Genomic DNA, 14,777 nt, shown 5'->3' on the forward strand with positions numbered 1-14,777 from the left:
AGTTGTAATGATGGGGGTTGTTGGCAAGGTGCATCGTCGTCATCTTCTTTAAGGGTAACTTTGGACGACAAGAGCCATTATTGAAGGAAGGCCTATTTTTCTTAATCCATTTCTTATAAAGGCTTTGCATATGGCATGATTCATGGATCAGTCCAAAGGGTACCATAATCATTCTGTCACACAAAAAGGGGTCTTCTGCTTCTGAGGCTTCAAGAATGTTAGGAACATCTTCCTCATCTCTTCCTTCTATGAGTAGGATAGATCCTTCTAGCTCGCTTTCATAAGCTTTGTCTTCATTATCACTATCATCCTCTTCAGGTTCTATTTCTACATCTGTGGGTATTTTGTAAGAGAAGAACAAGTTCTCTGTTATGTCCTCTACTTATGCTTTTGCTTTTGCTTCTATCTTTGTCTTTGACTCTGCTTCTGACTCTGCCTCTGACTCTGACTCTGCCTCTGCTTCTGTGACTGCCATGTAACAGGGAGAACAACACATCCATGCTTCTATTTCGCTGTTAGAGGTGATTTCAGAAGTCAATTCGGGTTTAGGAAAGAGGTATTCTCCCATGGACAAAGACTTTTTGTCCTTCGGTAGGCTTACATTGCCCATTGTTAGGGATTGTGCCTTTGTTTTCTTGGTAAAGATCTATTTAATAACCTCTTCATCTCTTGATGTACCATCTGTTACTTCATTGGAGGAGTCTGTTATGACTTCGATGGACGTAGATCCATTACCTTTTTGTGATCCATACAACTTCAACACCACTTTATTGGGTCCTTTGCCTAGGGTTAGGGTTCCTTTGAACCAGTCTGTCCTTGCTCTTATTTCAAAAAGCCAAGGTCTTCCCAACAGCAGAGGGTATGAGGTCCCATAGGAATTTGGTTTGACCACCAAATATGTCAGCCAATAATCTCTTCCTGCAAGGGTTGTTTTTATATATGGGAGGATGCCCAATGGTTTGATTCTACTTTGGTCTATCAATCTGATAAACCAGTGCCTAGGCTACATTCCTTGGAAGCCTAGATCCTTCATTATCACATCCATCATTATGTTTATTGATGAGCCTCCATCAATCAATGCATCTGCAATAAAGCATCCTTCTATCCATACACCAATCTCTGGGGTTCCAGGATCCAGGAAGGTATTGGCCACATCTACTTCTTTTACGGGTTCTGAGGCTTTGTTAGACTTTGTTGTTGTTGGTCGAGCAATCCTCAGGCCGTGCCTTCTTGTCAAGATACTTTTCAATATTTTTCGGCAACTAGGAGATAGCATCAACAACTGTCAAAATGTTAGGTTTGGTTTAAAGGTGTTTAGGTCTTTGACCAAATCATACTCTTTGATAGGATCCACAAGCTTTTCCAATCGACTGGAAAATGGGGCCATGCCCACTTTTATCTTCCCTTTTTCTTCTAGGAGTGGTAACGTCTGTGCTTCTTCTTCATGAGGAGGTACTTCTGCATCCTCTATTTCCTTGACCTCTAGTCATGTCTCTGCAACTATCTCTATAGTTCTCTATGGCTCTGTAGTGCTTTGTACTACATTATTCTGGATTGCATTGTTTTGCTTTTTCTGAGGACGGTTGAACTTCACAGTCCTGGCAGAAGGAAAGTTCTCTTTTGGAACTACAGGTTCTCCTTTATTTGCTCGTGTTATTGCGGCCACTTCCAATTCCACCAAATTGGAAGCAGATTCTTAGATCTTCTATTGGGTATCAGAAGCAGATTTCACAGGGGCTAGACTTGGACAATCTTTTGTAGTGTGGCCTTCTCCTTTGCATCGATTGCATAAGGGCTTGCAATCCACATATCTTCTAAGGTTTGGACAATTCTGTGAGATATGAGCATTTTCTCCACATTTGTAGCATTCCACCTCCTTGGACCAAAATTAGGACCAAACACCCTAGGCTTTGGTCCAATGTCCTACGTTGTCATTTTGGATTCTAGCAAGTTGAATCTTGCATCTTCATGTTTATTTCTTCTTTTGTGCATCTCTTTGAGAGAGAAAATATCCTCTATATGGTTCTTTCTCAAATAGTATGAAAAAAAGGCTCTAGGAATGGTTGGCTTTCGGGTACATTCAGTAGCTAAATGTCCTGCTTGATGGCACTTTCTGCACCATGTATTAGAACACATCACATCTCTCCCACCTCCCGTAGGAGTGGATATATTGACAATATTCACCTTTAGTGTTTGTAGCTGCTTTGTAATCACATCCATAAGCTCTTTCTTGATACTTGCCATTGAATTGGACATGTAGTCCTTTAGATTTTCACCTCTTGAAGTATTTGTAGTAGGGTTTTGGAAAGCTTCTCTGAATACTGCATACACTGGTTGGTTTGATCCAGGATGTCCTCTGTTTTGGTTCTGATTCCAAAGCTCTTGTTGAGACTTGGGATTTTTGATTCTAGTGGGTAGGATTCCAATGTTGTTGAATCGCCATTGGAGGAACTATTTGAGACCACCGCTATTGTGGTTGAACCATCATTTGAGGCACTGTCGTCTACGGCCATTGTGGATTAGGTGCATTGTACTGCGGCATTGTTTGCATCTAGGGGTAGGGGTAGGGAACTATCCCTGGGACTGCATTTGGTGGGTATACCATTCCTGGCATGGGAGGAGATAAGAATCCTCTTCCTAAGGTTATTGACAACCTTGCTTCAACTTCGTCATATAGTCTTGCACCTTCCACTGTAGCTTGCAAATTGACTGGTCTTCTCAATTCCACAAACTTGCAAACTTCCGGTTGTAGGCCTCTGAGGAACACTCCTTTCTAGATGCCTTCATCCAAATGATGATTATTCCATCTCTTCAAGATGGATTCCATTCGTTAGACATAAGCTTCTACTCTTTCTCTAGAGGACTAACTTAGGTTCATGAGCTTCTCTCGCATCCGCTCTTCAAAATCTTCACACTCGAATTCAGTGAGAAAGGCTAACTTCAAGTCGTCCCATGTGCCAAAAGTTCGTACTGCTTGTCTCTCATACCACTAAAATGTCGTGCCCTTGAAAGTGGCAGGGGATATTGCTAACCAATGCTCAAGGGTTCTGGCATTGTTAGCTACACATGCTACCATAGACTCTGCTACATGAAGATCAAGGTCTTCATTGTACTCTTCCTTAAAAATTGGCAATGGGACTACATTTGCTGGCCTGTCATCAATATTTCTAAGACGAATCTAACTAGGAAGGGAACCTTGAGTCGCCATGGGGACTTCTGTAAAGAGTTCTTTTAGGGTGTCAAACGAGGCTTCTATTGTAAGCTCATTATCGGTCTTGATCATTGCCTTCTCTTGTCTCACACACCTCTGGACTAGTTCTAGCGCTTATCTCCTTATGGCATAATTCATGAGGGGGTTGGCTCCACTAAGTTGTTAGTGCTCCATAGAAGGATAATTTAAGGATTTAGTCTCTAGAGGACTCCCTTGCCAACATTTCTTCTACTTCCTTCTTTTCAATGTCTCTGAATTTTGCTTTCATATCACTACAGGGGGGGAGATACTCCGTTCTGAAGGTATCAAAACTCATTCTTTTGAGGATTGTTGTTGTGCCATTGTCATAATAATTCCAGCTTCTAATGGTTTCAATAGTGTATGTTGTGAATAATACTCTATCCACCAACTTCCAGTGGGTTGCTAATTGAAGAAACAGGAGATTGTTAGTGCGCCAGGCATCCCATGTGTCCTATTGTTGAGCATGCACGAACAAATTCCAACTCTTTTCTTTCTTGTTTTCATGAATCTCCATTGACTACCCACGACTCCTAAAGCTTTTTTACGATCACCCACTTGATGATGTTTGGAAACTTCTCAATGAATGCCAAATCTTCCATGGATGGTCATTCTCTTTGTTTATGCACTTCAGTTTGTTCCCAAAAAATTTACCACCAAGATGCATGTCTCTGTTGCTTCAACTGAAAGAGGAAATAGTTCACCACATAGAGCTTGCATCATGATGGTAATATATTTCCGCCATTGTGGGATGAAATTCTTGTAGAAAGTGGCGTTGGCAATAAGAATCTCCAACTCTTCCATGGAAGAAGGAACTTCGCAAACATCCATTGAATTCTTCTCTTCTTGGCAATGCCATTTCCTTCATTTTCAACCTCTTCTGATGCTTGTTGATGGCAAGTTTCCTCGATTGCACACCAAAAACATGGATCCCCAAGAGAGACACCAAGGAAAAGTGGTTTCTACTACAAGAAAATCTATCTTGTAACATCAACAAGCTTTTTTTCATTCTTTAGAGAACCACAAGAAGGAAAAGAACAAATCTTCATGCAACATCATAGTAGATATCTCCCATGGATTTAATAAAATCAACTATAATCTTCAACATCTTCATAGAATCCATCAAAACTAACAAAAACACAAAAGAATGCACCACTTTTAAATGAAAATAATCACACATGATTCATCTTCATTATCTTCATAGTTCTCTCTCTCAATCTCTCATAGATAGATACATTATTTTGATAGAATTGGCTATCTCTAACTCTCTCTTTCTCTCTCAATCAATAGTACATCATCTCCTCACTCCAATCAATAATCACTCATAATAATTCTTCTTAGGTCGTGGATGCCCCTTCCAAGAGGTGTGTCTGATATGAAAGGTCATCGGAGCCACTACAGTGACTCTTCAAAGCTCATCACTGTCACTTCACTTGAGTCTTCTCTTTAGTCTTCAACAACTACTTCTTCCACTTCCTTGAGCTCTTTTGAACTTACATTCACCTCTTTCCAAGGCTAGAAAACTTTCCCAAAGTCACACATATATTCCACAAAACACTTACAGAAGATCTACAAAACAGAAACCATTCAAGCCTAAAAAACAACAAAAATCAACAAAAAATCTAGTCATTTCAACATTCAATAGGGGGATGGAGAATCTAGCGATGAGAGCATGCATTCAAGGTTGAAGTTATTAGAGAAAACCTAAAATATATTGTCATCCAGGTTGGCAAAGATAGTCTCATGGATCCACTCATCAAGACAATGTAACAAGAACTAAAATAGTTCTATCTTAAATGTTGAGATATCGAGCTCCACTCGTGATATGCTAGGGTGATTGTTGTGCATTTATGTCATCGACTTGTTAGTTGTAGATGCGATTGGTACACCGCCCATGAATAATAGCTAGATGACATCTATCCTTATCTACTCTAGTTCATGGCTCAGTTAGTATGCCACCTTAGTTAGTTGAGTTTGGTTTGAGACCCATATATAGGGTTCTTCTATTTCTTAGTACTAGAGTTCTTTTTGGCTTACACAAACTAAGAAGAGGAAAACTGTTTTTCAGCTTCCACCTTTGTGTGTATTCCCCCATTGTGCAAGCAAGAAAGCTACAAGTGAGACTCCTTCCTTCTCTCCCACAATCTTGACATGGTATCAGAGCCTTATTCGTGGTAAGGAGCTTAAGAAAGCAAACCAAGTTCGCGGTGTTCTGGTAAGAGGACCAGTGTTGCTTTCATTTTTCTGATTTGGGAGCAAGTCTCTGCAGGTAGCACATCTGAAAAGTGCAAGAGTGCATTGTCTAAGATTGAGACGCCCTTCGCGGTGTAGCAAGAGGGCAGTATATGCTGCAGGTGTGGGCTTTAGCCCTCAGTTGCTCTGTTTTTCTGATTTGAGGCCATTTCGGGGCCTGTTTTGGAGGCGGAAGTTTTCCGCACGCACTCAGGAAAAGGCTCTGTTTTTGGCTGTGCAGCCATTGTTCTACAGATCAATGAAAAGTTACTGTAGAAATTGCATCGTATGCCTGTGCGCAGAGACATTGGGAGTTACAGAATCATCCTTGTTGCCTGTTGGTGCAAAATCGTCACTAGGAAGTGAGTGTGTGGTCAAATATCACTTTCATCAGTTTTGCAGATTTGCCCTTGTGAGGCTGAAGCTGTGTTTTTTGCAGTGACAGAATTGTTTGCAATGTTCTGTAATGGCGTCTGATTCTCTTTGACAGATTGTCACTGAAAAGCTTAACAATAACAACGTTCAATCATGGAAGCTTAGAATGATGAATTTTCTTATGGGAAAAGGATATTGGGAATTCGTTGCAGAAAACGAAGAAGAACTAGTTCTTCCTGATGTTCCCAATCAACAACAAATGCAGGCATTTAAAGGATGGCATGAGAGAGCCAGAACAGTTATGTACTGGCTGTCTATCAGTATTTCAAACTTTATGATTGTGCATATTTAGGATGCAAGTATGCCAAAGGAGGCATGGGATACTTTGTCAAAAATGTATAGCACAAATACACAAGCCAGGAAAATGCAGCTCAAGCAAGAGTTGCACAATGTGCAAAGAGAAAGTATGAGCATCAATGACTACCACATAAAGGTGAAGAAGATTGCAGATACACTTGCTTCCATTGGGTCGACAGTGGAAGATGATGATTTAGTTTCTGTGACCTTGAATGGTCTAGGAAAGGATTATGCACAGTTCCAAACATCCATTTCCGTCCGTGAAATATTTCCTGATTTTGAGGAGTTGATTGCTCTTCTAATTTCTGAGGAGCAGAGAAATGGTGGTGCATCTTCTTCAAGAGGAACTTCAAAAGAAGCTGTTTTCTACTCAAATGCTAGAAGAGGTAAAGGCAAAGGTAGAGGAAGCCGATCTGGAGGCCATAGTAGAAATCAAAATATGCAGAAAACTCAAGAAACCACTCCTATGTAGGAGGACGCGGTAACTCTAGAGGCAGGGGGAGCCAAAGAGGTCGTGGTGGATGGCAAAGAGACCAAAATGCAAACAACAATGTTGAATGCTACTATTGTGGTAAAATGGGTCATATGGCTAAAGACTGCTTTAAAAAGCAGAATGACATCATGAATGGAAAATTGCAACAAGGGAATTATGCATCTTCTAGTAGACAGGGTGATGACAAAAATGAGCATTTGTTTATGGTGCAGCACATGACCAATTTTGTGACAAGTGCAGAAGTAAGCAATGATGTGTGGTATGTTGACTCAGGTGCATCAAACCACATGACAGGTCATGCAGAATGGATGCAGGATACAAGGAAAATGGAAAAACCAGGATTTGTGGAGACTGGTGATGATATTGCACATCCTATTGTGCAGATTGGAAAAATTCCTTTGTCTATGCAGGATGGGAAAAAGAAATACCTGTCAAATGTATTTCATGGATGCTTTGTTGAGGATATGAAAAATAAAGGTTGCTTGATAGCAAAAGGAAATAAGAAGGGCAGAATGTTTACATTGGATACAAACATGCCTGAATTGAGTGCAACAATGTTTGCACATGGGACCAGTGCAGATATTGATATCTAGCATAAACGCATTGGTCATGTTAATGTACAATGACTAAAATCAATGCAAGCCCAAAATATTGTTGCAGGATTTCCTAAAATCAAGGTTTCAGAAATGCATAAGGTATGTGAAGCCTGTCAGTTCGGAAAATAGGCAAGGAAACCATTTCCTAGACATGTTCAAGAGCGTAAGAAGCCATTGGAATTAATCCACTCTAATGTGTGGACTACTAAAGGTGCATCTATTGGAGGCTGTCATTATTTTGTTACTTTTATTGATGACTATAGTAGAAAATTTTGGGTGTATTTTATGAAAAAGAAAAGTGAAGTTTTTGGGTATTTCAAAACTCTTAAAGCTAAGGTTGAAAAAAGCCTTGTATGGCTTGAAGCAAGCACCTAGAGCATGGTCTGATAAGATAGGACAGTATCTTGTCACTATTGGCTTTTAGATTTCCAAGGCAAATTTTTCACTTTATGTGAGAAAAACAGAGAAAGGTATTTTGTTGCTTTTCATTTATGTTGACGATCTGATTATGAAAGGTGACAGTGATGAAGATATCCTTCATGTGAAAATGCAATTGAAGCAAAAGTTTGAGATGAAGGATTTGGGAGAGCTGCGTTATTTCTTGGGCATTGAGGTGATTAGATCACCAAGTGGGATACGGCTCTTGCAGAGGCAGTATGGATTGGACATGTTGTCCAAATATGGGATGACAGGCTGTAAGCCTATTTTAGTTCCTTTGGAGCAGAATGTGAAGCTAAGCGCAGATGCAGGTGAGCTTCTGGAAGACCCTACTATGTACATATGCATAGTAGGAAGTTTGATTTATATGACTATTACCAGGCCAGGTTTGAGCTATGTTGTTGGATTGGTAAGTCAGTTTATGCAGGCTCCAAGGAAACCGCATTTTTGGATGCGGCTAGACGCATACTCAGGTATGTGAAGTCCACATTGCAGTATGGACTACTTTATGAGACTGGGGTTCAGATACAGTTGCATGGATACACTGATGCTGATCGGGCTGGTAGTATTTCTGATAGACGATCTACCAGTGGATATGTGTTCTCTTTTGGGAGTGTTGCAATCACTTGGAGCAGCAAGAAACAGCCTACAGTTGCCTTGTTGAGCACAGAGGCTGAGTACAGGGGCGCAGCAATGGCTGCATGTGAGGTAGCTTGGTTGCATAAGCTACTTTATGATATGCATCAGCCTACAGATGGGCCAGTTGTCATTTATTGTGAAAACATGAGTAGTATACACTTGGCAAATAACCCACTCTATCATGCTAGAACAAAGCACATTGACGTGCATTATCACTATTTGCGGGAGAGGGTTTTACTAGGTCTTATTGATCTAGTTTATGTCAGCACAGAGGATCAGGTAGCTGACATATTTATGAAGGCATTGGGTGCAGAGAAGCTGCGCAAGTTTAGAGACCTGCTTGGTGTACAGGAATTGGGATTGAGCTCGAGGGGGAGTGTTGAGATATCGAGCTCCACTCATGATATGCCAGGGTGACCGTTGTGCATTTATGTCATCGACTTGTTAGCTGCAGATGCGGTTGGTACACCGCCCATGAATAATAGCTAGATGACAGCTATCCTTATCTACTCTAGTTCGTGGCTCAGTTAGTATGCCACCTTAGTTAGTTGAGTTTGGTTTGAGACCCATATATAGGGTTCTTCTATTTCTTTGTACTAGAGTTCTTTTTGGCTTACACAAACTAAGAAGAGGAAAATTGTTTTTCAGCCTCTACCTTTGTGTGTATTTCCCCATTGTGCAAGCAAGAAAGCTACAAGTGAGACTCTTTCCTTCTCTCCCATAATCTTGACATTAAAAACCTTAAGTTTTAAATGACTAAGGGTTGTTCGTATACGATATTTAGTTATGGCTTTACTTAACGTCTTTGTAAATTTCACATGCATATGTAAATGTGTCGATGTGAAAAGTATCTAGCACGTGTATGATTTTGCATAAATACTATAATTTTTAAATATTACAAGTTTGCAAGCAACAATATTCCATTGGAAAAAAAAAATCCAAAAATTTACAAGTGTTGGATATTACAACTTGTAGTGTTGGAATTTTTAGGGAGACTCTACAATTTCTAAAATATGTGGAGCCACACACTTTCCACTAGTAACAGTACCCTCAGCTCGACTTTGAATTTTTCTACCATTTAGTTTAAAATAGAAGCTATTAGGTGGATTGTGCATTAACATTGTAATTTCCTATTCATTATACTCAAGGGCCAATCATCCTCTATTTGCAGCACTTGGGGTTCACGGCCCTCACAAATGATAGTAACATCCATAGCTGCACTTTCACGCATGTCTTGATCAAGGCACAACCATTCACCCTTGAGCATCCTCCATCTACTATACTTAAACACTAGGCATAAAGTCTATCGTGTGACAAAGTACCTATAATAGTCAACTAAGAGAGAAAATTTTTACTTGAAATCCATCCCAAAGTAAGATAATAGTCGACTAAGAGAGAAAATTTTTACTTGAAATCCATGTCCCTTGTTGTGACTTGACACTCTATTGTGTCAGGACTGTGAGTCATTTTTTATGTCCAAGTTTTGCCTAGAATCCTTGTTACATAATCCCGTGATGCACTTTTTATGACGTACGTGCTTTTGGTACATCCCAAACCCTTGCATTCCTTGAACATATATGCAAAAATTGCAATTGGTATAAACTAGCTTAGATGCACATTCTTTGAGCTAGTGCTTGGCTTCATAGAGTTCAATACATTTGCTAAAATTTTTGTGCTACACATGTGCAAAATATTGCTACTACACAATGGCCATTCTGTGCTATTGAGATTCGATATGTTCATAGACTCAAAGGTTTCATATTCCTGACCCCCCTTGGACAATATTTACTTGGAGTCATAGAAAAAAACAAGGTCCTCTGTGAGATTCTTAGCTGTACGCTCCTTAAAGAGCAATCTACCAATTTTGAGTTAAAAGAACCTATGAAACTCTCAACAATTTACCATCATAGCAATCCAAAGGTATACTTCTGTAAATATGAGACAAGTAGTTACATAGAGATCATAAAATTTCTCATTCTCAATGAGTTGCAAATACTTACTGTTTGCAATGTTTCGTTGAAAGGGCAGAGTGGGCACAATATGTATTTGTTTTTGTATGAATACATGTTTTACAAGGTGAGAGTCAACATTCATTTTTCTGAGAGCTAAAATTTTACATTTCCAGTGCTTTGATACATCTACAATTGTAGATGCTTTCACCCTAAAATCTCCCTTCATACTTGGACGCATATGTACCCAAGACGAGAAATGATACGTATCAGTGATCCGATTCCCTTCTTCATCTTTTCTGTTACGTACTTCTATCGAGAAAATGCCACTTATTCTTCTCTTAGGCATTACAACCTAGACATTAGATGTAAAGAAGTATGTATTAACCCCTAAATAATAAGCATTTTAAGTTCATCTAGTAATCACCAATATGCCATACAAATCAACATGGCATTAAGAGATGTTTACACTTTTGTAAACATACACAAACATCCATATCAAAAGGCATGTGGATATGCACATTGACACAAAGCATAGATTCAATTTCAAGGCACCACTTTAATCATACCATTTACATGAAATATAATGGAAAGAATAGCACAAGAATACTTAGAGATTTTTTGCCAAAATAAATTTCATTATAATTAATAAGAGTCTGATTTGACTCAATACATTGTATGAAACATGGGTATTATAGAGTAGTTGTTACAAGGATAGCACCCGCATGGCATGCAAATCTTAATAGGCACATTGGATTGACACCTAAGATATTCTATGACTCAACACATTGTGTGTTATATGGATGATATGATACAAGAGTTTCATAGATCAGCAAATAGTTCTAGTAGATCCTATCATCCAACACAAAGGAATCACTCACCATAGCAAGATAGTTGATCAAAAATTATTTGTTTCACCTAAACCTTGTGCAGTACTTGCATGTACAAAAAAAAACCTACATGAATCCCTTTTAACAAAAAATATCTAGATAAATGTATGAATAGAATCAACACAAAATAGAGACAATTCACATATAAGATGATCTGCTAAAGATAAGATTGAATCGTTTCTGATCAAAACCCATCGCAAATGATGGAAAAAAGAAAACATCAATCCCATCAAACATAAAAGTCACTAATCAAATGAATAAATTTTGGCACAATAGAATATGGCAGATTTACCCATAATTTGAGCTACGGAATCCCTGCTCTACCTTGTGTTAAGTGTTGCAACAACAATTGATCCTTAAGTTAGAATTAGCATCAAACCCTATTGTAAAGATAGTAGAAAAGGGAAAATGTAGAGAGGAAGAAAGAGAGAGTGTGTGAGTACCCGGGAGAGAGAAAGAAATGAGCACCTATCCAATCTTGCCCAAATTGATCTCTACAAAAGAAAATAGCAAGAGTTAGTATTTACATGAAGGTATATTGAAAAAATAGTAGAAAAGAGGAAACATAGAGAGAGAAAGAGAGAGGGAGAGAGAGAGAGATGAGCACTTATGCAACGTCACCCAAAATGATCTCTGCAATAAAACAACAACAAGGGTTAGAACTAACATCATGCTGTATTGAAAAGATAATAGCAAAAAAAAAAACACACAGACACAGACATAGATTAACACCTTTGCCTCTTGCTCCAAATAAACTCTGCAAAAAAACAACAATTAGAACCAATATCAAATTCTATTGAAAACGCAACATAAAAGAGAAAAAACACATAGAGAGAAGGGGGAAAGAAAGGAAAGAGAGAGAGAGATGAGCATTTGTGCCTCCTGCCTAAAACGACATTTGTAACAAAACAACAATAATAGTAAGAAATGATATCAAACCCTATTGGAAAAATAACAAACAATAGAAAATACAAAGAGAGATACCTATGTTTTGCCCAAAATCTGGAGCTACACGGAGAAGAAAGTGTAGAGGTAAGCAGAATGCTCAAAACCCTATTTACTCTCACCAAGGAGCTTCAATGGAGATGAAAATTCACCAGCATAGAGAAGAGAGGGAAAGTGGTCTGCTGCTAAACTTTTGGGTCAAATTGATTTTGTGAGAGGGATTTTTTTTTTGAAAAGTATCCAAAAAATGAGGGAGAATATGAGGTGAGAGAAACTCAACTTTTGTGTATTATTCATTCTCCCTTTTTTAAAATCCCCTACTACTAGACAATCCAAAATGCCCACATCTTAAACTATATTATTTTTAAGGACCCATTTGTGAGTTTGTTTTTTTCCTAATGCTTATGTATATAGTCATGAATGAAGGTAACAAGATACTTCATGCCACCTAGCAACTCATAGGGCATGGGACTACATACATCCGAATGAATGAGAGCCAATGGCTCACCCATGCATATCATACTAGATTTTTTATGCATGTTACATGTTTTCCTACCATATAAACAATGATCACAAGACTCAAAGCACTTATAGTCAAGCGACAAAAGATATTGCAAATAGGTAAGCATTTCCATTCCTTTCAAGGACATATATCCAAGACAATGATGCCAAAGTGAATGTGGAACTGCATCCAATGGCAAAACATGGTCAATTGACCTAGATACAATCAAGGGGTAGAGAGCATTGGACTTAGCACCATGTGCAATGTCAAGATTCCCACGTATAATCTTCTATGAAGAATCACCAAAAGAAACTACATAACCTATATCAACCAAAGTACTAGCAAAGATAAGGCTCTTCATGAGAGTTGGTACATGATAGACATTATGATTAGTAAATATACTACATGAACCAAATTGTAGCTAGACATCACCAATACCAACTATCTCTAATGCCAGGTCATTATCCAAATGGACAAATCGAGTCAAATCACGATAGGAGTGAAACCACTCTCTATGAGGGCTCACATGAAAGGAAACCCTTGGATCTATCAAAACCAACACTGAATATACCTTAACAAAGCATCAATCAGTTACAAAGTATCAAGAGAAGAAGTTGCAAGTATGAAATCATCATCAAAATTAGTCTACATGATACTAATCTCTTCAATCTTAACAGTGGACTTGCTAGGGACAATACTACTATGATCATCATTTTTGTTCTATAATTTACCCTTTCCCTTTTCATTGCACTTATCTTCGCACATTTTATGGCCTTATGACTGAATATGTCCTACTTTCCCACATTAATGACAAGTCAATGAGGATTTACGGCCATGGGACTTACTATGAGACTATTCACATGACAAAGGATGAGACTACTGAGAGTCTCTCCCACGGTGGTCCTTACCACTCCTGCCATTATTTTCTCTAACTATCAAAGAATAAGAGGTGTAGGAAGCATCGATATTCTTTCTATTAACCTCTTTATTCAAGAGTGCACCCTCTACATCCTATAACTGTAGCCCATTAGTAGACATGTTTACACACATAGCAGTATGAAATGTTTTCATGATTTAGGTAGTATAACCAAGAGGAACAAAGGGGGGAGATCGCCTTTGAATTCAATTCACTGTGAATATAAATAGCTGAGAGTAGAATGAAACTCATTTAAGTGGGTTGACATGGAAGTTCCCTCCTCCATGCGAAGGCCCATGAGTTACTTCAGCCAATACATCCAAGAAGTGGGGCTATGCTTATCATAGACATTGCAAATCTTATTCCATAAGTCCCATGTGGATTTCCCATCAGAGGAAACATTATAGAATACATGCCTAGAGAGGGATAATATGATGGTAGACTTATATAGCTTATCTAATTCAACCCAATCCTCTACATCAATACGTTCAAGCTTGACACCCTCATGTTTCAAAGGCTTAACCTCCATTTTCTACACTAGACCTTGCCTGATTTGGGCGTTCCAATAGTTGTAGTTGGTGCCATCCAACTTGTCAATATTAAAGATATCACTATCATTAGAATCACCAGCTAATGAGACTAAGTAAATGCATAGAAGGGTAAAAAAGGTGGCCATAATAACCTGTAAACTACTCCAAAACTACTACTAGATCAAGTTGAAAACAAGGATACTAACCCAGTAATGAGTTGTCCACAAATTAATGTAGAGAAATATCAAATGGAGGTGACTACTTACATAAATAGTGTAATAAAGTGTAATTAAAACATGATAAAAATGAAGTATAACAGTAAGAGATCAATGCCAAAGAGGGGCAATCACTTATACAAGAAAAACTACTACTATCAAGGATAACTCCAACTAGCAGTAAGTGAATATGCAACTGGTACCGAGAACTGTCATCAAAGGATTAGTGTGTCAGACTGAGATACATCCCATAGGCATAACCATCATACATTGAGTAGGTATCATGGATAATATAAGAGACCAACCAAAGGCATAACAAACTGAGCAATGTAACATAAGCTTAATACATAGCCAACCAAGATGCATATGTCATTGACAAGATCATGTGTGCCGGCCCAAAATAATGTTAGATTAGCCCCCTAAGCATCAATTGCGCACATAAAGCATGATAAGAGCATGTATATGTCACCA

The sequence above is a fragment of the Lygodium microphyllum genome, chromosome 14 (genome assembly GCF_053477565.2).
Source record: "Lygodium microphyllum isolate KBCC chromosome 14, Lygodium_microphyllum_v1.1.10, whole genome shotgun sequence".
In the NCBI taxonomy this organism is placed as follows: domain Eukaryota; kingdom Viridiplantae; phylum Streptophyta; class Polypodiopsida; order Schizaeales; family Lygodiaceae; genus Lygodium; species Lygodium microphyllum.